At 34.4% G+C, this 25,586-nt stretch overlaps 1 long non-coding RNA gene across 1 annotated transcript in view; it reads right to left on the bottom strand.

Annotated features, from left to right (window-relative positions):
• The window catches only part of LOC103094713 (uncharacterized), a 118,921-nt gene that overhangs the window by 58,303 nt on the left and 35,032 nt on the right, over window positions 1–25,586 (bottom strand). The window contains exon 2 of the long non-coding RNA XR_008918329.1: window positions 13,666–16,289. This is a non-coding gene — a long non-coding RNA (uncharacterized LOC103094713). The remainder of the gene's footprint in view (window positions 1–13,665; window positions 16,290–25,586) is intronic.

Below are 25,586 nucleotides of genomic sequence, written 5' to 3'. Positions count from 1 at the left end.
AACCCTGCTTTGAGAAGGGGGGGTCTTCACTCTTCTCCTCCCTCTCAGTACTGAAAGTCTTAATCCCTTCAGTTACAAATTAACCTTCCCTTTATAATAATTGAGCATTTAACAAAAAAATATATTAGAAAAAAACAACTAAAAATCCTCATTTAAAAACTAATTTGGAAAACCTAATAAATAAAGGAAAAATCAATAAAATTGAAAGTAAAAACACTAAACTAACAAATAAAACTAGAAGTTGGTTTTATGAAAAATAGTGTTTGTCAATTTGTTTAAAAAAAAGAAGAGAATAAAATAATCTGTATCAAAAATGAAAAGGGTGAACTCCTCACCAATAAAGAGGAAATTAAAGCAATAATTAGAAGCTATTTTGCCCAATTATATACCAATAAATTTGACAATCTCAGTAAAATGGATGGATATTTACAAAAATACAAATTGCTTATATTAGCAAAAGAGAAAATAGAATCCTTAAATAATCCTTGCTCAGGAAAATAAATTGAACAAATCATCAATGAACTCCCAAAGAAAAAATCACCAAGGCTGGAAGGATTCACACATGAATTAAATCAAACATTTAAAGAACAATTAATCCCAAAATTATTTACAATATTTGAGAAAATAGGAGGAGAAGGAATCCCACAAAATTCTTTTTATGGAGTAGATTATATACACAATACACAGGAGTAAATGATCTTTTTTTTTATAAATAAGCAACTATTATTTGATAAAGCCAAAGATCCCGGTTTTTGGAATAAGAATTCATCTTTAACAAAAACTGCTGGGAAAATTAGAGAGCAGTATAGCAGAAGCTAGGTATAGACTAATATCTTGCACCCTGGGTCAAAATGGATATATAATTTAGATATAGTGATACCATAACCAAATTAGGGGAACACAGAATAGTTTACCTGGTAGATCTTTGGAGAAGGGAAGGAACTCTAGCTGAAGACACCACTGGACATGGGGAAGTCCCTAAAGGGCTAAGCCTCACTTCACCTGAGAAGGGCTAGTAAGCTTGTTAAAACCTGATTCTTTAGCTACCTATTTCATTTTTACTCTTTCTACCTCTGTAAATAAAGCTATTAAAAGTCATTTTTGACTTAAGTTATGATATCTTTAAATTGGTGATCATAATATTATTATAGAATTCTCATATTTAACATAAAACCTAAATTTAATTTTGTGGAGTATGAAAACTAATCTAGTCAAAATTAGAAGAGAAACAACAAATGGGAAATTTTTATAACAAATATCTCTGATAAAGATCTAATTTCTCAAATTTATAAAGAAGTCAAATTTTATAAAAATATAAGCCCCAATTGACAAATAGTCAAAGGATACAAACAAGCAATTTTTAGAAAAAGAAATCAAAGCCATCAATAATCATATGCAAACATCTTCTAAATCACTCTTGATTAGAAAAATGCAAATTATAACAATACTGAGGTACCTCTCACCTCTCACCTATCAGATTGACCAATATGTCAGTAAAGGAAAGTGGTAAATGTTGGAGGGGATGTGGCAAAATTGGGACACTAATGTATTGTTGGCAGAGTTGTGAACTGATCCAATTATTCTTGAGAATAAATTGGAACTCTACTCAAACAGCTATAAAACTGTGCATACCCTCTGATCTGGTAATAACACTACTGCTTCTATATCCCAAAGAGAAATTGAAAAAGGGGGAAATGACTCACTTCTGCAAAAATATTTATAGCTGCTCTTTTTGTAATGGCAAAAAATTGGAAATTGAGAGGAAGTCTATCAATCGGGAAATGGCTGAACAAAATTGTGGTACATGTTGGTAATGGAATACTATTGTGCTATAAGAAATGATCTGAAATATGATTTCACAAAAAACTTGAAAGGTCTGCATGAACTGATGCACAGTGAAATAAGCAAAATTGGGAGAACAATAACAGCAATATTGGATGATTATTATCTGTGAAAACTTGGCTACTCTCAGCAATGCAATGATCTCAGACAATCCTGAAGGACATATGACAGGGGAATGCTATCCACCTTCAGAGAAAAACTTAGCTCTCTTCCAAAAAAAAAAAAGGTCAGCAAAGAAGAAGCAAACAAATATTTGAGTCATGTGATTTCTGGAAATGCTTTGTAATGGCAAATGAGGACCAATAAAAATACAAAATGATTATTTTTGTGATTTCCAAACTAAAAGTTGTAAAATGAATGAATAAATGAATGAGTGCATAAACAAAATTAATTAATTAATTAATTAATGCAGAGCCATCAAATGACTAGAACAATTAATATAATTTTACATCATATGTCTGCTATCATTCGTAGAGTAACTGAGAATAAGCCCCTATGCTAAAAAGACAATCTTCAAAATATCCAGGAGAATTTAATCAATGAACTATACTGTAACCAAATCATTCTTATAGGTAGAATTGTTGGCCACAATTTCCTCATCATACATAAATAAAAGAGAATGATTTTTATTAGATATTTCTACAATAAATACTCAAAATCTACAACCTCTTTGGGCAGAAAGCTTTATAAATAGGGAACCTACCAGAAGAGTCCATAATCATGTGTAAATAAAATGAGGTACTGTGGAAAGGAAAACTAAACAAAGTTCTGGACGTCCTGCCCCTGAGTTGGAACAAACAACTGTGGGAATATTAGAGAGAGAAGATATTGACAAGAAAGAGAGTTGGTGGGGGAAGGGAAACTGGGAGAGGCAGTTGGTATTGTGACTATCACTTCCTTCTTGGCCCTGGAAGTGGAATGAGCTCTCTCTCAGTGTCTGGATAGAAGTGCCTCTATTTTACTGATTTTCCCAACTGTGTGCTCTCCCTGGATTCCTGTGATTGTGTGATTGTGTGATCAACAAAGAACTTAAGGCAAGCAGTTTGAACTGTAAGGCCAGTCTTTAGGCATCAGCCTGAAGAGAAAGGCTCAACCAGCTCTGAAAGTCAGAACTTTTCTCTATCTTGCTGTCTACTGCTAAGACTTTGAACTTAAGAAAACTAGTACAGATATAGCATAGACAGGAATATCAGAAACCCTCCACCAGCCTGTGAGGCCTGGTCTCAGCTCAAAAGCTGAGAGAGACTCAAACCTCATCTAGGGAATACCCTCCCAATCCAACTTGTTATTAAAATTTATCTTTATTTGAATCTCTCAGTCAGATAAAAGGACTAACATTTCAGGGGATATAGAGGGAGCTGAACCTCAGGACAGCCAGTCAACTATAAACAGTCCTTATTGGACTCCTGCTGGGCAACCTTGGTCTGGGGGAGGGTTGTCCCTCAGGAGGGTCCATGCTTTCTTGCTCTGGGGTATCTGCAACATCAATCTATAGAGAAGACATCCCCGTAGGCTATCATAAGTGGCCCATTTCTCAGGAACCTCATTTTCCAAAAATAGCCTCTCATCAGGTGGCATATCTCTCTCCTTTTACCTCATTGGCAGCCATGTTCCCTCTCTCCCTTCAACTCCTCCATTCCCTGCAATAAAACCTTCAGTATCCACTGTTCCTTGATCCTACCCCATTTCCCCAATAAATATTACAGTTTTTGGCAGAGCCAGCTAGCAGACATTTTGAGAGCAATGTTTTTTTTGAGAGCAACTAATCTACCTAGTAACACCACAGCCAAAAGAAACCACACCTTCTGAAGGGAGGAGGCAACTCTTAAAGGCCCAGACTTACAAAACATTTTTTTAATTGCAAAAGGCTTTTCAAGGTACAAGATGGCAAAGAAACTATTACTTGCCATGGGTTATCTAGCTTTGACTGGACATTTCTTTTATATGTTTTACAATTTATTTTTTTGTCAAGATTCCAGATTATATTTATTTTCTGCTTAACATCTACAAAAGCTTTCAATGGCTAAAGATAAGTGTAGATCACTCAATTTCATTCATTCCCACATAAGGTGGAGCATTATTCTTCTTAATCCAATTATACTATGCTCCCAAGAAAGGTGTTCATATAATTTATGGGAAAAAAGCAAAAGACAATGAAATGGCTGTGATGATTTTAGCCATGAGGAAGGAGATGATGCAACTAAAGAAAATGATTAAGCAACTGAAGAGAAACAAAGTGGCAAATATATTAACACACAACAAGACATACCTAAAAACAACAATATAGCTAAGCAAGGAAAAACAGATAGGGCTGAAGGTAGAATATCAATATTGCCACTAAGAGATCAAACAAGCCTACAACCAGACAGTGGCATAATTCATATTAAAACACATAAGCCATTTAGAGCAGCAGACCTTGAAAGTCTGAAAAAACAGATTCTTTCCTGGATTCCAGAACCTGTGGGATGTTTGAAAGAATTTAAAAGAGCAATTAGGCTTTATGATCCAAATTTCCAGGACACTGAAATTCTTCTCTCAGAATTATTTTCAAAAAGGGAAAAACAATAATTCATTGATGAAACTAGAAACAATCCAAATTTAACATCAAATCAACCTTGTTCTGTATGTCACTGGAGTTGTAGTAAGGATTCTTTCAATAAATCTATAGAGGATAACCTTATAATGTATGACCAGTTATATATATGTATATATATATATATATATATATACATATATATATATAATGTATAACCAGTAAAAGCAATAACCAATATTGACCAGTATTCTTTTGTTTTAGTATTTTCTAATTTCTACAAAAATTCAAATTTGATATTAATCCTCTGCCAAACACACACAAATATATCTTGATTTTTCTTCTTAATAGACTCTAATGAATGGACAAAGTTATTTTCTAAATGAAGACTTTGCTACACTAATTTCATTTATAAGGTTTCAATGCTGTTTCCATATTCTGACAACTTATTAAATGACAAAACAATTCTTTTATCTATCTGTGAATACATACAATACAGAGAATATTAAATTAAATATAAAAGAATGGGGCTAGTTTGGTGCTCAGTGGATAGAGAGTCAAGCCTGGAGATGGGAGGTCCTGGCTTCAAATATGGTCCCATACACTTCTTAGTTAGTGTTCCTGGGAAGTCACTTAACTCCAATTCTCTAGCCCTTATCACTCTTCTTCCTTGGAACTGATACTTAGTTTTGATTCTAAGACAGGAAGTAAGATATGTGTGTGTGTGTGTGTGTGTATATATATATATATATATATATATATATATATATATATATATATATATATATATATATATATATATATATATGAATGATACCAAGATGGCAACTTGTCCCTGGGAAAAGATTTTTGATATAAAGGCAAGGGTATTCAAATAACACATATCTATTCTACATTTAATAGAAATCACATATGGGAATAAAAATATTTTATGAAAAGCAAAGATTTTCAAAATACATTCCAAAATGGCATAGCATGCAAACTTGAACATCATTATCAATAAAAGATAGAAATTCAGTAAAAAGCAGCATTTGAAGCATTCATATATATAGAAAAACAGACATTAGCTGATTATTCAACTTACAAATACTCCTCCAAACAGAAGTATCTTATAAGCAGTGTAAATAAATACAGCTATTAAGGAGATGTAAGAACAAAATAATTTACCCTATATATTGAGACTATTAAAAAGTTTAAAAGAACAAACAAAAAAAGTCACCCATGGCATTAAAAACTATCAACAAAGAGACCATTAAAGGATTTTTCCCCCTAAAAGAACACAAGAGAATAAACTTGAAAGCAGTACTTAAAGAAATAAAAGGGGCATGTTGAATTGAATTTACAGAGCAGTGAAAACAATGAGGAAACAGCTGTTCATTTCCTCTGGGTCTATCTAAAGGTTTTATTATTTTGCGCAAAACAAAGCGTGGCAAATTTACACATTTGAAAGGCAAATATGAATTACATTCTTATTACCAACTATTTGGGTTTATCTTTATCAGAGTCCCCCATCCATTACTATAGATAAGAATTACACAGTTTAGTGACAACTGATAAAAATAATTACAATAATGTTATCTTTGAAAGTGCTTATAAAAATTCATCTGATAATATTCTAATTATACTGCTATATATCTAGCTTATTCCACTCAAGAAATAGTAAAATGAAACACACACACACACACATATCTAAGTACCTCTTGTGAAGTCCTACTATTCCAATACTTCATTGAAACTTGTAATTTACTTAATATCAGAGTCCTATAGCCTGTACCCTACTTACAAAATTTAGGACCCAGAGAAAGCTCTCTCTGTCTTTATGGTGTAACACCAGCTTTGACCTATATCCTAACAGATTCATCATTTTGCAGGACAGCCTACTCTGCGATTCAGTCTAATAGAAGAATACAACAGACATCCAAGGACTAAAACAAGAGAGTGAGACAAATAAACCAACAAATGTAGCTAGATTCTCAGTTTGTTAAGTTCAAACACACACAAGACTTACTATCTCTTTTGCTCTGTATCATGAATATCTATTTAGAAACATTCATCCAGAACCTTGAACAAGTTTTATTTTGATTGTCTGGGCCTATGGAGAACTTTGGAGTATTGGAAGAGGCTGGTACACTTTTTAGAATTACTTTTAATAGCATTATTATTATTATTATTATTATTATTATTATAACTGCTATTTTTCCACTTCACAAATCAAATACTCCCCATTCCTGACTGTTAATACCAGATAAATACAAACATATAATGCTCAAAATCAGGAGAGTAACAGCACTACGGACATTAAATTCTATTAGCAAAGCTATTAGTGAGTTTGAACAAAAGCTTTATTACAGTGATCTGCCATAACAGAGATTAGGAAAATAGACACTAAGCCACATTGTGATTTCATTTCATGATTCTTCAGCCATTAAGGTTAGCAGGAGCTGTGGTTTGAATAAAAAAGACAGAGGTTCAAAAGGGACTATGGGAGACTCATCATTTTTCTCTTAAAAATTCAAAAAGGTAAACTAACACCACAGTAAGGTCAGGGAAGCAAGAATCAAAGCATAAACAGAAAATTAACAAGTAGGTTTTAGAGTGAATATTCATCTGATACAACTATCATATTTGTAATGAAGGTTTGCATGTTTTATTAATTTCCACATGAGAGAGCTTCATTCAGGAGGGCATATACTATATTGAAATAAAACATTCCTAGTGATGCTGAATCTGCTTCAAAGAGCTTGTTTAAATGAAAAATAAACACGTGGTTAAATTTACTTGAATTCCTAGTCATGTGCCAAGAGAGAACTAAAAGTATCTTTTCCATTCATACACAATAGTCTATGTGCCCAATTGGCAATCTTCAAATCAAGATTTGGGGTTCCTTCATTAGTTCCAATATAATAATCAAATATATTATATCAGTCGTTCAAGGATCCATGGTTTAATCCCTCCACAGAAGCAAATTTTACAAACATCCTGTATCTTAAAAGGCTTTATGAGTTGCTGAAGCAAAACTATCAATCATCAATAATTGAATGATTGAATGAAGACATCACTAAGCCAAGATTTCAATTGCTATGAGTCTTTGCAATCCAGGGGTTTAGATTTGAGGAACTCTGGGTCTGGAATTTAATGATATACATGGATCATTTTTAAAAACTGATAATTAACCAGTTAAAAGTTGGATGTATTTAGAGATGTTTCTAACACACTACTTGGAGATCTTTTTGTTATCATATGAGATTCAAACTTAAAAATATGGGAACAAACCATCAAAACACATTTTCCTTTTACATTATGCTGTACATTACATTAGTTCAACTTCATCCCCTCTAATAGTATAAAACAATAAACACAAATTTTAAAGTGTTTTCTTCATAATCAAATGATTGCAAAACCTTAAGATAAATATAATGTCTTCTAAGAAAACAGCACTATAAAATACTGGTAACATTTCCTCATTAAAAACAACAATGGAAACTGCTCTATTCTTCAGACTCACAAGGGAATCATAAAGCTCATTCCTAAAATAAAATGGCTAAAGATTCATGATGACCATGGTAAGATTTCTCAAATTTTCCCCAGCTTTATATTCTGGCACATGCTGTTGCCAAATACAGCTCAAACATACTCCTCTGTAATATCTGGTTTTGTCTTTTAATTCAAGTTATCTCATCCAGTGATAGGTACATGATAGGAGACTACTTAACTATATATATATATATATATATATATATATATATATATATATACTCTATTTTTCCTTATGTAGGTATTAAAAATATTCAAAGTAAACTGTAGAGTAAATGTTATTCATTTAATAAAGACTTTTCAGTCCTTCTACCTTCCCATGAATTACTGCATATAACTGAAATAGCAGATAAAGGGGATTACTGGATAGATAGATAGATAGATAGATAGATAGATAGATAGATAGATATAGATAGATAGATAGATAGATAGATAGATAGATAGATAGATATAGATATATACACTCATGTGTAGATGTGTGTTATAACATTCCTTACTCTTCATTGCCACTTCCAGGCTCATCCTGTACTCCTGCCACTCTGTAACACCATCTGCTTTGGAATAAATTTAATCCTTATTTGCCATCCAAATCAATCTTCTGATAACTTATCTATAGATTTCTAGAAACAATCCTTCTTTTCTCAATGAGTTCACTGTCTGGCTCACAGTCTCTCTCTCCCCTAAATCCTGTACTCATACTAATAAATTTCAATGTACATATTAATACTCCCTTAAACACTGTAGTCCCCCTTTTAATCAACTTAGTCATGGCCCCTGACTTAATGCATCCTCCTCTTTCTGTCCAAACTGGTTAAACTTTATTCCATTCCATATCTTGATTCATTGATAAATTAGTTCTAAACTCTTCTCTGATGGCCTTACTGCTTTATCTTATCAATACTGTCCCTCCATACCCAGCATAAGACTACTCCCTTCATCAGTAACTTTTGCTTTTTTATCTCATTTATTTTACAATTTTCTTCCATATTGTGGTTAATCTCCTTTAGAAGTATTTTATAGTGGTCTCTATTTCCTCTTCTCTCACTGCTATAATCTAGCTTCTAATCTCATCATTCAACTGGAACTTCTCTTTTCAAAATTACCAACAATTTCATAATTATAAAATCCATTAGTCTTTTGTCAATCATCTTCCTTTCTTGGTCTTTCCACAACCCTTGACAGCATCATTGGCTCTCTTTTCTCTATAGATTTTTGTAACAAATTCTTTCCTGGTTTTATATTTCTTTGCATAACTGATCCTTATCATTATCATCCAATGGATTTTCATTCACATCATAACCTTTAACTGTGGCTGTCCCAAAAAATCCTGTCCTGGAACCCTCTTCTTCCTCAGTATCTAACTTGATAATCTCTCATTTCAGCAGTTGGATGGCATAGTGAATAAAGTGTCAGTTTTGGAGCCAGGAAGACCTATCTTCATGAGTTTGGATTTGGCCTTATGTTTACCAGCTGTATGACCCTAAGAAGTTATTTTACTCAGTTTGCCTCAGTTTCCTCATCTGTAAAATAAGCTGGAGAAAGAAATGGCATATAGTATCATTGCCAAGAAAACCCCGAAATGGAGTCATGAAAAGTCAGACACAAAAGAAATAGCTCAATCATAACAAATCTGTCAACTTCCATGGATTCCATCATCACCTCCAACCTGATGATTTTTATATCTACTAATTTAGCTCTAATTTCTCTGCTGTCTTCCAATTTCCCATTTCCAATGACCAATTTAATATTTTAACATATTTTTAACTGGTTGTATCTTGGATATTTTAAATTCAACATTTCCAAAATGGAACCCATAATCTCTTCAATCAAGCTCTCCTGTCTTCCTAATTTTCCTGTTACTGTCTTGGATACTACAATTTTTTCCATTGCCTAAGCTATCACATTGTTATGTATATCTATTTACTAAGTCCACTGTCTAGAAAATAATACACTCTTACTAAATGTCTGCTGACTGATGAAACCCCCACAATTTTAGTATCATAGGTATGAAGACTACTGATGTCTTATAGAGTTCTGCATTGAAGTCAATACCTATCACAGAATTTGTTCCAAGATAATACAGTTGTAGAAATCTGTCAGCAAACATTATTGAATGAACATTCCCTAAGTTGAAAAAAAATACTATTGGGTACTATAAGTTCATATTCAGGATAGAGACAGGATATGTGATTTCATTAGTAGAGACAACTCCCAGGTGAGGACTTCTCTTTCTGCCAATACAGGTTGTTGTTTTTATTTTTTTCCCTGAAATTTATTGTCTTAAGCAAGTTGCCTAAGGCAGTACTGCCAAACTCAAATAGAAAAGATCTTTGCAGGCCATGTATTGACTTTAAAAAATCACAAATGAATATTACATTACATTATATTTTTATGTATTTTTAGCATTTCTAAATTATATTGTAATCTGGGTTTTGTACCCTTTGGAGTTAGGCAGGCCTTGTATTTGACATCTCTAAATTAAGCTCTGAGATTTTCTGATTTGGCATGCATCACACAGCCAGTATGTAGCAGAGATCCAACTTGGACTCTTCTTCCTCTGCTTCAGGGCTTTCTCTCTGATCACTACACTATGCTGCTTCTCAAATAGACAGGTAGGAAAAATATTTTCTCTCTTTGCATATTCAAGTCAAACACAAATATATGTATATACAAAGAAACAAACTTGTATGCAACTATAACAAGTATTCCTAAAGACTTGATGAAGTTTTAAGTTATGTTAAAAACCTGAGACTTTGGAGACATCCTGCAAGTTGAACAGCTGAAGAGTTCAATGTCTTAAATCAACTTTGTACTTATTTACAAGATATTATATGAATCTAGAAATAACAGAAAGAATGAAAATCTCACAGGCAGAATTCCTTTAGTACAACAATTTTAAAAAATGCAAAAGTACACAGAAATAAAGATATGCAAGACTCCCAAGTTCAGTTAGCTGGCTTATTATAAACCTAATTAGCTTCTTCTAATGTCACGGAACTTGCTCTAGATATTTTATCCATGCCGTCAAAATTTGCATTTTTAGACAAGGAGGAGAAACCAGTTACATGGAAAGTATTAGTGTAATGGTTACCTGAATACACATATAAAATAGAAACACTTCAAATGGAATATTACTGTATTTTTTAAAGTTAAAGTCAAGGAGTCCAGTTTTACTGGACTACTATAATAACAGATTTAATCTTGAAAAAATTGGGAACCCTCGAAATGAAAACTTGGTTTAAATCATATAAGAGAGATGACTGTATACAAGGTACACAGTAAAATTGAAAGATCATATGCATAATTCCAAATAAGCTAAAACCACGGAGAGGCATGAAAGGATAAAAGCTTAATTTTACAAATTAAATTAATCAAATCCAGATCATTGCTCAAACTGAGATGAGACAACTTCAGTAGCCCACAGAATGTTTGAGATGAATTAATTACATTCCATTTATTTTATAGATTTATGATCAGAAACCCAGGGAGGTAATGGGAAGGCAAGATCTATAACCTCTATCTACTGATTCTTCATCTAGAATCATTCCCATTATGCCACACTTTCCCCCTTTTCAAGAAATGGTGAGCACTCTTTATATATATGTTGGGACATTTATAAGAGATATGGAACACAATTCCTATCCTTAAGAAGTAATAATAACAAATCAGTCATAAGAAGAGTTTTATGACTCTGGACCACTTCTCATTCATTGTATCACTTAATCTTTACCAAACAAATGTAAAGCGTGTAATACAAATACTATTTCCCTTTCACAGATTAAGGAACATGTTCAGTAAGGTTAGGTTATTTTTCCCAAAGAGCTATATAATATTTAATTCAGCAAACATTTATTATCTGCCTACTAAATAAAAGTCATTTTAATGAGACTACAAACCTCAAAGGGATAAAGACCTGACGCTCAGGAAGTATTATGAATGGTGGATATTTATTTACACAAAGAGTTGTGCTACCACTCCTCTGCTTAAATACTGTCTACCAACGACAGTGTTATACACTTATTATTATTATGATGATGATGATAATATAAATAAATTTATTTGTATCATCCCTTCCTACTAGCTAATATAATCCATGAAGTTAAGGGTCATATGTCATCAAACTGGCTCCACACTTTTAACCTCAACACCTAATATGAGATATGAACAAAAACAATGTTTAAAAATTAATCTTGAATTAAATGATATTTTATCATTAACACATGCCTAGAATAGGAATAATAAATTAACATTTTACAATGTTAAAAATATTAGATACTACCTTATAGTTCTAGTACAATATGACCTCCATAGAAATAGAGATCTACACTTAAGTGATTTATGAGAGAAATATTAAGCTATATAAAGATACATATATCCTGTGATAGAGGCTGGCACTAAAGAAAAAGTGCCAGTCTGAAAAGTATATGAAATTGATCACCTTGATGGGGGAGGGGCCCCAGGAGTGAATTTCCTGAGGAGAGAAGACTCTGGCTGGAGAGCAGTTAGGGTATCTCCATATGGAGACATCAAAGAGAGAAGGTAGAAAAAGACTTTCTCCTGAGGGTTACCCATTTTTCCTGCTGGTGACTGGAAATCTTTCCCCCCAACACTTCCCAATTGAAGGGACTTTCTGAGGAGAAACCTGAACAGACTTTACCTCAGCTCCTGTTGCCCAGGGGTGAGTCAACCTGACTAACTCTGGGGGGCTCAGGCTGTCAAGGCCTTAGTTCCCCCCAAACTTGATGAGGGAGGAAAAGGGTTTAGATGGAAACAGGGACTCCTTTTCCCCACTTTCCTTTTCCCATTCTTCCCTGCCTGTTATTTCCTTTTGTATCACCTGATTGAGTTATCATTAAAAGTTATCTGTTCCCCAAGCTGAGTGTGAGCAAACAGATCAAGGGGAGACCTTTTTGATCTCGAGTAGTGGAGGGGGAACAAGAGGGAAAAGAGTGAATTGAGGAGAGTAGCTTTAGCTAAGGAGGGAAGGCAGAAAGGGGAAAATCTTCAAACCCCCTCTCTTCTCTCTGAGCCAACCCATTACATATACACACATACATATACAAACAATGCACACACATAGATGTATGTGTGTTTATGTGTTATCCCCTAGCTACTATCCTAGTGAAACGAATTCATTATGTTGTGATATTTAACTGGTAAAATGTTTTAGTATCTGGGGAATGGGCAGCATATACAGAGTGTATATTGAAGGTGGTATGTGTACCCATTTCCCTTGAAATGTATATTCTTTGCCATTGATATGTACTTTCCTTTAATGCTGTGAGATGTTCCAATGCTTGCTCTATATATAAAGCAAGTGACTGGCAGATATAACCATTTTCCCTAGAGGGAGGCCCACAAAAATTGATGATTAATGTCCTTTTCTTCAAATGAATCAAAATCTGATCAGCTCAATTCCCCATATCATGTCAGTCAAGAATGAATATAAAAATTTTGGGCAGCATGCCACTTCTTAAAGTTTTCTGAGTTCTATAAATGTCAGGGATTGAAAAACAAACATTTAAACAAATTAAGTCATCTTTGAAATTCACAATCATCAAATTTTTAAATTTCTACCTAATTATTATTTTTTAGTAAAATTAGTTTATATTGCTTTAAATTTGATTTATATAACATATAGAGATAGTTTAAAGATAAATATTATTAATCATTTATAGTCTGGACCATTTCTCTCCTTAAAGGATGTCACTGAATCTGTTTTAAAGTATATGTCACTGTTTATTGTATGATCTTACCAAATATGTTGTAGTTTCCAAGACTGGAACTCTTCTCTGTCACCTTCACTCACCTTGAGTCTAAAATTCATTATTACAAATGTAAGTCATGGAAGGATAATTTTACTTTTACTTGGGAGACAAATTTAGAATGTCACATTTATAGAAAACAACACAAACCATAAATTACCATATTTATTTGGGCAAGAAGGTCCAATGAAAATTATAACTATAGATTAATCACTAATATATCTTTAAGATGTTTGAATATATGCTTACTATTATAAGAATATACTGTTATGAAACTCTTTTATTGCCCATAAGCAATGCTAGTAGTTTTCCAGTATATAAATTTTTGCTTCCTGGAGACTAGAATACATTATGCACATGTCTTAATAGTACTTCATTTTCTGACTATGTAATAATGCAGATGCGCACTACCACTTTTTCTGCCCCAAGCCAGACACCTTTAGAAATTACAGCTGTTTCATCCTAGATAGGCTTTCAACTGACTCAAAAAAAATTATTCACTATTTTAATTCAGGTCTCTTTTTATTCTAGATTTTTTAATAGTGGTAATTACATGCTGCATGAAGTAAGGTGAGAAAGGGGAGGGGAAAGAGAGTCATTAGTAAAAATATATTTTAAGAGGCTTCTGCATAGAAAGACATGAGTCTTTGGAAGGGTAGTTGATCAATTCAAGAAATTTTTATTAACTACTTAATATAACTAAAATTTATATTGTGACTTAAGGATTGCAAAGCATTTTATATATCACCTCATTTGAACCTCACAATTCCATGAGAGGAATTATTATGCTCATTTTACAGATGAGAAAATGAATTTTCAAGAAAGGTCAAATTACTTATCTAGAGTCATGCAAGTAGAAATGATCTGAGGCATCATTTATGTTTTCCTAATTCCAAGTCTTATCTTTTATCTACTCCTCCACCTACCTGACTATGTATAAAATATAGGGGATACAAGATGCAATATTTATACATATGTATATATATCCTAATCATTTATTTTGATATCCTAATTATTTCAGATAATGAATCTCTTGAAGTGTTCCCATGTATTCAAATTCTCATTATTTGAAATTATAAATTTTAAAATACAATAAATGGTTCCTACTTAATTAGAAATACATAGTTTGAATCTGAATAATGCAACCATATCAGGAATTTATTAATCATAATAATTAGGAACTAGACTCACCCTCATCCAAGAGATCAGCTACAAATGTACATTATACACATGCATATGCATATATGATATGTGTTCATATATTTGATATTATGAATATACATATATGGTATGTATACATATTTATACATATGCATATCACGTGTGTTATTGTTCATTCTTCATTTTCAAAGGGTACCAATGGCATCACAGGATGATGTCTTAACTCAGTGATGGGCAACCTTTTGAGCTTGCTGTGCCAAATTTCACCAAAAAAATGAGCATAGCTCAGGTGGTGTGTCACTTTAAGAAAAACATAATTTTATGATATTTATAGTCTAAATAACAAAAATGTATAACTGTAACATATAACTGTATTTAATAAATCAAAAACTAATTATTTAATTTACCTGCTTAGTGACTTCTTTGTTCATCTATCAGTCAGTTTCTTTTGTTGGTCTTGATATTATTTAACTTGTGTGGGGTGCCATGAGCTAAGGTAAGTGAGAGGGAGGGGGAATTCTTTAACTAACCTGTCTATTAGTGACTTCTTTGTTGCTGAGTTTCATTGGCTTAATCTTCAATTGAAGGATGATATTTTGTACACTTCAAGCCCAAACAAGCACTACTAACTTCATCTGTCAATCTGTTTCTTTTGCTGGTTTTGATTAATGCTGAGAATAGGGTCTCACAAATGTACATAGAGGGAAAAATTGTGAGTAAAGTTATTGCTATATTTTTCAGGGTGCTTAAAGTGTCTGCTAATTGGTTCCAGTCACTCCAAATTTCTTGTTCATAGTGGCACCCCTCTTGATTCTCCAAGCAGTACCTTTACAGATTCTCAAGCTTTGACCTGAGCCCAGATATTGTCTTGAAATTCTTCAAGTTGCATCTACAAATCATCAATTTGCATCCATTGGAAACCATTTAATTTCAAACTACTGTAGACTTCTACATCAGGATACTTAATTATTTTCATGGTCTGTTCTAGGCTTCTAAATTGATTAAATCTATAACTGAACTGGTCAAGTAACAAGTCTAAAATATGCTGGTACTTTATATGCAAGGATTCCATTTCATTTTGTACAGTTGCACTGGCCTTCTCAAAATACTTTGTTACTTGAGGAAAATACGTATAAGTTTTAGCTTCTACATCTTGCTTGAAAATATTAAGTTTCCTCTCAAAAGCTTTTATGTATCTAAAACATAGCATCAATACTTTTGCCAAAACCTTGTAACTTTAAGTTCAAAACAGAGAGATCTGTAAAAAATATGAGGGTGTTGACCCACTTATCATCATTGAGCTGAGGAAAGTTTCCCAAATCCTTATCCTCATTAAATGCCTTAATGTCTTCAAAGCACTCCACAAAGTGCTCAAGAACTCTGCCTCATCAGCAGTCCACTATAGGTGGCATCAACCTCCAGTAAAAGTGCAGAAAATTCTCACTTGTGAGCAGCTATTAAATTAACTATTTTTTTAAACCACTGACATTAAGATGTTTAAGTTGGTGAATCCTACCTTGGCACATGAAGCCTCCTAATGGTTAACACAATGAAAAGGCACAATCAGATGTCCAATAGCTTCCATAAACAATTTGACAAATCTGACTTTTTTCCCCACCATGTTTGGTGCACCATCTGTTGTCACTGACACAACTTTAGAGATATCAATGCTTACGTCACAGAATGTTTGTATAACAACCTTATATATTTTGCTTCCTGGTATACTTGTTGGCACTGACACTAACTTTATCAACTCTTCTCTCATTATGAGACCATCAGAATATTGACCAATAATGGCCTATTGAACATGTGATGTGACATCAGTAGTTTCATCAAGAGAGATCGAAAAATATTTACAATTACTTATCTCTCTTTAATTGATGATGTACGTTTGTGTTCAGTCTCATTATTTGGTCTTTTATAATATTTCTACTGATTGGTATCTCATATATTCTTTTAATAATTTCATCTTCATTCTGCATATTGTGAAATAGAACTGGTGCACATCTTAGGAGAGTTTCTTTAATAAATTCTCCCTCACTGAGTACTTTTCCATGCTGAGCTATGTAGTGAGCAATGCTCAAACTTGCAGATGTTAAATGTGTAGAACCTTTTACAAATTTAAGGATGGAATTAGATTGACTCTTATAAAGGTGGAGCTGCTTGGAAATGTATTCCTTCCTTTCGTCCTCACTTTTTTTTCAAGATCTGGGAATGATTAGTTTCAAAATGTCTATTTATATTCCACATTCTGCTTACTACCATTTCAGTACAAGGAAGGCAAAATGATCTGCAATTTTTTTTCTATAATGCCTTACATCTCAGTCCATGTCTCTTGAAAGGGTTGGCTACTGCTACTACCACTTCTTTTATTTAACTTTTTTTTTATTTTGGGGGTTCTCCATGGGGGGGGCAATGACAGAAGATAGAATTATAGATAGCCTGTTAACCCTGAAGGTAATGAGGGGTTAAGTAGCCTAGCTGACCACAAGATGGCATATTCAATTGTCTTTTAGGAAAGGGCAGGGTTAATAAATAGAAATAAGGGTTAATAAGGATACACAGCAGTAATAGTGGTGAAATGGAGTCTGCACTATGCTTTAAGATGGTGTACCTTATGTAAAATAAGATGGCTGCCACTATTTCTAATGGTGGGAAATGACACCCATAGCACAGACCCTTGCCTCTGCCAGCCCCCCCCCACTTATCTCAGTAATGATGGTCAATTAGAAATCAACATCACCCCAGAATAGTAGATTGAATGATGGTTGCTATGGTTATGTGATTGCCATTACAGGGCCCCCAGAGATGCATCCTCTGTGGCATTCTGCTGCCCCCTGCTCAGCTGACTGGAAGTGAGGTCAACGATCAGATCAGCCTAACTGGAAGTCCCAGAAGTAGAAGTTCTGTGCTTGAGTTCTGTTGTTTTGGTTGACAGACCTCCGGCACAGAGTGTCTACACTATACTACAGCAAATGTTTTATCCTTGGCTACTGCATCTGGCCATTCACGAGCCAAGGATGAAACATCCTATTCGAGATAAGGCTCCATAATTCTCTGTATGCAGCCTCATGTGGCCATGTGTCATCGAAAATGGCTACACATGTCAGTGCTGATACATTTGTCATAAGTTCGCCATCACGATCTTAACTCATGTATAAATCAGATATAAATGTGGTAGAGTTGCACACAATCTAATTCTCTCTTCCAGAATCACTGAAGTCCTGGGGCAAGATAAAAGTCAAGATGATCGGTGATGCCCCACAATGCATTAGATAATCTTGGTATCTTCCAATTCTTTCCAAACTCTAAGCACTTCTCAGAACCTGTTTCATTTATATTCAGGCCAACAGAATAAATGGTTCTCATTCACCTATTCTTAGAAGGGAAACTATCACATTCTTGAAGAAGATGATATGTGCATATACATGTTGAGAAAACATATTTCTAATATACTGAATTATTTTTATTTGTAGGTTTGTGAATTCACATTCAGATCACTTCTGAGAACCTCCCAACTCTTTCTTTTGTTCGTTAGAACTTTAATAAATGCTCCACCAACATTTCTTCTATTGCAGAGTGATATATAGGAAACATACCATGATTTCTGTTTTGCTTGGTAAATAAGAAACAGTCTAAAAGAGGTATGCTTGGGATCAGCAGAACCAAGTTCTCAAATTTCCCATTGAGAAACGTTGTATAATCAGGCAGAACTTTATTTCTCCTTCTAGAGATTGGGGGCATGGTACTAGGCATGTGATTGTCAACTATCACTCAAGGAATTGGGAGGGATTAAGAGTTTGATGGAACACTTCCTTTTTGGCTATTCACCACTCAGGTGAATAAAGAAGTTTAAAAATTGCATAAGTGGATGCCCATGGTAGGATTTGGAGGTCTTTGATCACCAAGAGAGATCAATATTCAATTCATTTTTTGCTTATTTCTAATCTAATCAATAAATTTCTTTTCTTACCCAGAATCAATATCTGGGAATTTTTAATTGGCACAGAATATACTTTAATTTCTCTCAACATATCTTAGACATCAATGAGTTCTTCATTGTTTACCCCTCATAATCTCTATAATTTTTTCTGATAAATTTCCTTGATGACATCCTTTACATAAACTTCTCAACAATTCCTTATTTGTAATGTGTTTTCTATTTATCCCTGAGACATGCACTGCTTCCCTGCCTTTTGAGTATTCATCAATTCTTATAAATAAGTGTAGATAACAGATATCATCAAGGAAATGAATAAGCAGAAAAATACAGATTAGTGATGTGGGAAGAAAGATAAAAAAATATTTAGAATCCATTAATATCTGAAAGATGTTAAGAGAAAGTGAAGCAGGTCTCTTCTAGCAAAGTTGAAAGGACATAGACAAGAGGGGTACAGAACTGGTCAAGAATAAATGGGGTATGATCTCTATCATTTGGACAGAATACTTACACTGATGAGATCATGGATTCACTTAAATATACATGTGTTCTCAAAGTTACAAAATTATTGAGGAAGACATGAGATAAACAAAAATGAAAAAGGATAAGGTAGGGTTTTACAAATGATTTTTTCATTGTATGCACCATTTTATAGTCATACAATTACCTAAAAGTTTTAGGATCACATGATCCTATTATTATTATTATTATTATATTATTTTTATTAAAGGTGTTTGGTTCAATGAAGTAATATATATCTTTAATGACTCTCCTCCAATAAGATATATACAACAACCATGGAAAGACTGACCAGATTCCTTGAAAAAAAATAGAAATATTTTTGTTCAGGTATCCTCTGATTACTAATACAAAAGATGATTTTACTCATTAATGATTTTTGCCACTGTCACAGAAGGTATCTTGGTCAAAGTTGAAATGGAAGAAATCCCTAGAGATGATAATCTTCCAGATGTTGTTTGTGAATGAAAAAAATTATAGTTCATAATATTACAGAGTCTTCTAGATGATATCCATGATTTTTTAAGAGACCAAATTAGGAAAACATTTGACTTACTGGCACACACAAAAACAACAACAAACCTCAAAACATCACCCCCCCCAAAAAAAAACAAGCCCTAAAAAATGAAAAGTTCTTAATGGATTACCAATCCATATATTTGAGGCAAGCAATTCAGATAGGTAATGAGAAAAGCTTAGAACTGAATTGAAAGAAAAGAGTGTGAAAGACTACACTCATAAAACTATGTTATGCTTTTTAGAAACCAGCATACTTCTATATACAAAAGTTCATTATTTCCTTAATATACCTTTTATCTTGGTGATATGGTATGGTCATTAATTTTGGAAAACAGCAACATCCAAAGAAACAAAGCTAAGTCGGGTAAAGGGCAATAGAGAAATGCATTAGCTTCTAATTATGACATCTAAGCAATAGGTGATGAAATTAATATAATTGAAGACATTGTATATGATCAGAAAGGAAGGTAGGCTGGTCATGTAATGAGGGGGAAGAGTAGCAAGCAAAGAGTCAGCCAAATAATTTTAGGGATACACTCTTCCTAGAGTAAGGCCTTCTCTATACCCATTGTTATTTTTGTGGAAGATTTACCTAAACCTTCAAGAAGAATTACACAAGATCAAAAGTTAACACCGCATTGGAATATGAACAGACAGAAAGAACATAACCTGCTTCTAACTAGAATGAATAATGAATTATTTGAAGTTGTCCCATGTATTTGAATTCATATTATTTGAAATCATTATGTGTAATTTGATAATTGGATCCAGTGTTATGGAAATAAGAAGTGTGAATTTGAATAAGAATAATGCCTGACATTTATATGAAAGTCACTATGTGCCAGACACTGTCCTAAGTAAGTGCTTTACAATTATTCCTTCATTTGATACTCAAAACAACCCTGTGAAAATAGTAGTTCAGTTGATCTTATTCTTTTAAAATTCTGTAATTGTCATCTTTTCTCTTTGTCTTAAAATAACTAGTTAACTTGCTATCAGCCCCAAAAGAAATACTGTCCATCCTTGACTGTCCTTTGGGTTGATCTCCCTATCCAACCCTTCTAAGCACCAAGGGATCCACTAACTTAGGTCTACAAGATATTAAAGGGTTCTATAAAATAATCAAAATTCCTTAGTTGTCAGAGAGCAGGTCATTAGGCTTATATTGATGTGCTTAAAATAACTAATTATCAAGGAGAAAAACAAAAATGTTGGAGCAGAATGTATTATACTTCAGCATAATCTCAGACAAATCAAAAGTGAAAACTTATCTAATTAGAAGTAAGATCAGAGGGACTTCCGGTCAAGATGGCGGCTTAGAAGCAGCAAAAGTTCAGACCTTGGAAACCCTTCCTTACCGATCGCAAACTGAGTTCTCCTAGGACACCAAAATTCAAGCTGAACAACAGGATAGACCTGGGGAAACCTCCTCCTGGACCTGGATCAAAAGGTACAGCCCCCAAAAGCCAGAACCCTAGATCACTGGGATCTAAGGGGTAGGCAGAAGGAAGGTCCCAGGACTCATCCCACCCAACACAGAGTGCTGAGCCCATGGCAGCAGCAGGAACCTCAGGGCTCTAAGGACTCAATTTGAAAGCAACCTGAGCCAGTATCCAGGGAGCCCAACACAGAAGGCAGGGAAACATAGTGAGAAGGGGGAAGCCTGTAGCCCACTGGCTGGGTCCTTCCATCTGAGTCTCAAGGGAGGTCCCAGCTTTAGGGCACCAGCTCAACCCAATCCCATCAGGAGCCCTCAGAGCTACTGAAAGGACAGAAACCTCAGGGCTGGCAAGGGGTTGCTCCAAAGAGCTTACCTTGAAAGTAACCTGGGCCAGTCTCCAGGCATTCAACACAGATTGTGGAGGAGGAGGTTTTTTGCTTGAGGGCTCATTCAGTCCAAAACCAGGTGAACCTAATCCAATCAGGAGCCCTCAAAGCCCAGGGAGGCCACGACCCCTACCCCCTTAGAGAGCAGGGTCTTCTGAAAAAACAGAAACCTAGAGGTGAAGTCAAGATGGCAACCTAGAAGGAGCATAGACCTGGCAGCCTGGCCAGAGCTTTGGAGATCCTCCATATTTGCCCCAGCCACCCAGGAAGTTTAAAACTCAGAGTAAACCAAGCCCAACCAAGCTGAACTTAATCCCATCAAAAGTCTCCAGAAAGCAGGGAAGCCCAGGCTCCCCACCCATCCTCATTGACTGCTGGACTTTAAGCCAATCAAAAGCCTCCAGAGGACAGGGAAGCTCAAACCCCCAACAACCCTCCCCCAGAGACTACATCAAGAGATCTTCTGTTAAAGCTCCAAAAGGGGAGACTGACAGAAGTCCCCAAAAACAAAAAAAAATGAGAGGAACAACAGTACAGACAAATACGGGGAGTAAAGAAGGGGTGAATTTGAGCAAACAACAGAAAAAGAAGAAAGAAACTACAATAGACAGCTACTACTCAGCAAATGGAACAGAGGGGGAGAGACCAGCAAACAATAAACCAGAAATCCCAGCAAATTGGTTACAGGCTGTGGAAGAACTCAAAACACAACTAAGAGAGGCTGAAGACAATTGGGAAAAGAACTTAAAAATTAAGATAAGTCATCTGGAAACAGAGGCACTTGAACTAAAACGAGAAAATAGTGTCCTGAAAGCCAAAACCAACCAGCTGGAAAATGAGGCAAAGTAGATAAAGGATGAGGCAAAGGAGATGAAAGACAAGGTAAAGAGGATGAAAGAAGATCTTCAAAGAAAATCAGACCAGAAAGAAAAAGATGACCAAAAAGCCAGAGATGAAACCCAGTCTTTAAGAACCAGAATAAAACAACTAGAATCAAGTGACCTCACAAGGCAGCAGGACACTATAAAACAAAAAGAATGAAAAAATTGAGGAAAATGTGAAGCATCTCATTCACAAAACAGACGATTTAGAAAATCATTCAAGAAGAGACAATTTAAGAATAATTGGACTACCAGAAGACCACAACAAAAGAAGAAGCCTGGACATAATACTAGAGGAAATTATCCAGGAAAACTGTCCCGAGACCCTAGAACAGAGGGGAAAGTGGAGATTGAAAGAATACACAGATCACCCCCTGTATTTAATCCCCAACTGACAACACCAAGAAATGTTATAGCCAAATTCAAAAACAATCATATAAAAGAACAGGTATTATATGCTGCCAAGAAGAAGCTATTCAGATACCATGCAAACACAGTGAGGTTAACACAGGATCTGGATGCATCCACAATGAAGGACCAAAAGGCATGGAATACGATATTCAGGAAAGCAAGGGAACTAGGTCTACAACCAAGAATAAAATACCCATAAAAACTGACTATATTATTACAGGGGAAAGTATGGTCATTTAACACAACAGAAGAGTTCAAAGGATTCATAAATAAAAGACCAGACCTAAACAGAAAATTTGATGTCCAACCACAGAACTCAAGAGAATCATCAAAAGGTAATTAAAACAGAGGGGGAAAAAACCAAACAACAACAACAAAAAATTTTTAAGAGACTCAATAAGTTAAAATGATATGTATCCCTATAAGAAAAGAGGTCATTGGTAACTCTTAAAAACTGTTGCTATCACCTGAGCAGCTAGAAGATTTACACTCAGAGGGAACAGTGACAAACTGATTAGATGAAAGGACAAGACATAAATAGGTATATAGATATATGCATGCATAAATACATAAACATGTGTATGTATATATATACATGACTAGAGCTAAAAAAGAAAAGAGGTTATGACTAAAAGAAATGGGAAAAGGAACAAATGGGGTAAATTTATATGTCACAAAGAAGCTCATGGTGGTAGAGGGGAGAACATCGATACACTGGAAGGGTAAAGAGGTTGGAGATAGGAAATACTCAATGATTACATACTTTGAAACTGACCCAAAGAGGGAAGAACACTCCAATCCATTGGGGAAGAGAATAGATTTGCACTCTATAGGGGAGTAGAAGGGTAAAAAACAGACTGGTAGGGAGGGAAGCAGAATAAGGGAGGGAGAGGGTGGGGGGAAATTATAAAAAGACTACAGAGGAAAATAAGGGAGGGAAAAAGAAGGGAGGGGGTAGAAAGGGAAGTAAAATAAGGGGGGGAACGGAAGGGGACTGACTATAAACAAACTGAATATAAAGAAACATTGGTATAGAAGGAAATAGTGAAAGAAGAAAAGGCAGGACCAGGAGTAGAAATCAAAATGCTGGGAAATACACAGCTAGTAATCATAACTCTGAATGTGAATGGAATGAACTCACCCATAAAACGCAAGCGAATAGCAGAGTGGATTAGAATCCAAAACCCTTCCATATGCTGTCTGCAAGAAACACACATGAGGAAGGTAGATACACATAGGGTGAAAGTAAGAGGATGGAGCCAAACCTATTGGGCATCAAATGATAAAAAGAAGGCAGGAGTAGCAATCATGATATAAGACAAAGCCAAAGTAAAATAAATCTAGTTAAAAGAGATAGGGAAGATAATTACATCCTGATAAAAGGCAGTAGAGACAATGAGGAAATATCTGTACTCAACATGTATGCACCAAATGCGATAGCATCTACATTTCTAAAGGAGAAACTAGTGGAGCTCAAGGATGAACCTTCCCCTATCTGAACTAGAAAAATCAAATCAAAAAATAAATAAGAAAGGGGTGAGAGAAGCAAATGGAATCTTAGGAAAACTAGAGTTAGTAGACATATGGAGAAAAATAAATAGGGACAAAAAGGAATACACCTTTTCAGCAGTACATGGTACATTCACAAAAATTGACCATTTACTAGGGCACAAAATCATTGCAAACAAGTGCAAAAGGGCAGAAATAATAAATGCAACCTTCTCAGATCACAATGCAATGAAAATAATAATTAGTAAGGGTACATGGATAGATAAGTCAAAAATTAATCAGAAATTAAACAATATGATTCTCCAAAACCAGCTAGTTAAAGAACAAATCGTAGAAACAATTAATAACTTCATTGAAGAAAATGACAATGGTGAGGCATCCTTTCAAAACCTATGGGATTCAGCCAAAGCAGTACTTGGGGGGAAATTTATATCCTTGAGTTCATATATAAACAAATTAAGAAGGGCAGAGGTCAATGGATTGGGCATGCAAATTAAAAAACTAGAAAGTGAACAAATTAAAAACCCTCAGATGAAGACTAAATTAGAGATCCTAAAAATCAAAGGAGAAATTAACAAAATTGAAAGTCAGAGAACTATTGATTTAATAAATAAGACTAGAAGCTGGTACTTTGAAAAAACAAATAAAATTGACAAACTACTAGTCAATCTAATTAAAAAAAGGGAAAGAAAAAAACCAAATTGATAGTATCCAAGATGAAAAGTGAGACCTCACCTCTAATGAAGAGGAACTCAAGGCAATCATTAAAAACTACTATGCCCAATTATATGGCAAAAAATATGGCAATCTAAGTGGTGTGGATGAATACTTACAAAAATATAAATTGCCTAGGCTATAAGAAGAAGAAATAAATTACCTAAACAACCCCATATCTGAAAAAGAAATTGAACAAGCCATCAAAGAACTCCCTAAGAAAAAATCCCCAGATCCAGACGGATTGACAAATGAATTCTATCAAACATTCATAGAACAGCTAACCCCAATACTATACAAACTCTTTGACAGAATAAGCCAAGAAGGGGTTCTACAAAATTCATTTTACGACACAAACATGGTACTGATCCCAAAGCCAGGCAGGTTAAAAACAGAGAAAGAAAACTATAGGCCAATCTCCCTAATGAATA

This window comes from Monodelphis domestica, chromosome 4, assembly GCF_027887165.1.
Source record: "Monodelphis domestica isolate mMonDom1 chromosome 4, mMonDom1.pri, whole genome shotgun sequence".
NCBI lineage: Eukaryota > Metazoa > Chordata > Mammalia > Didelphimorphia > Didelphidae > Monodelphis > Monodelphis domestica.
This window is presented reverse-complemented; position numbering and strand designations above follow the sequence as displayed.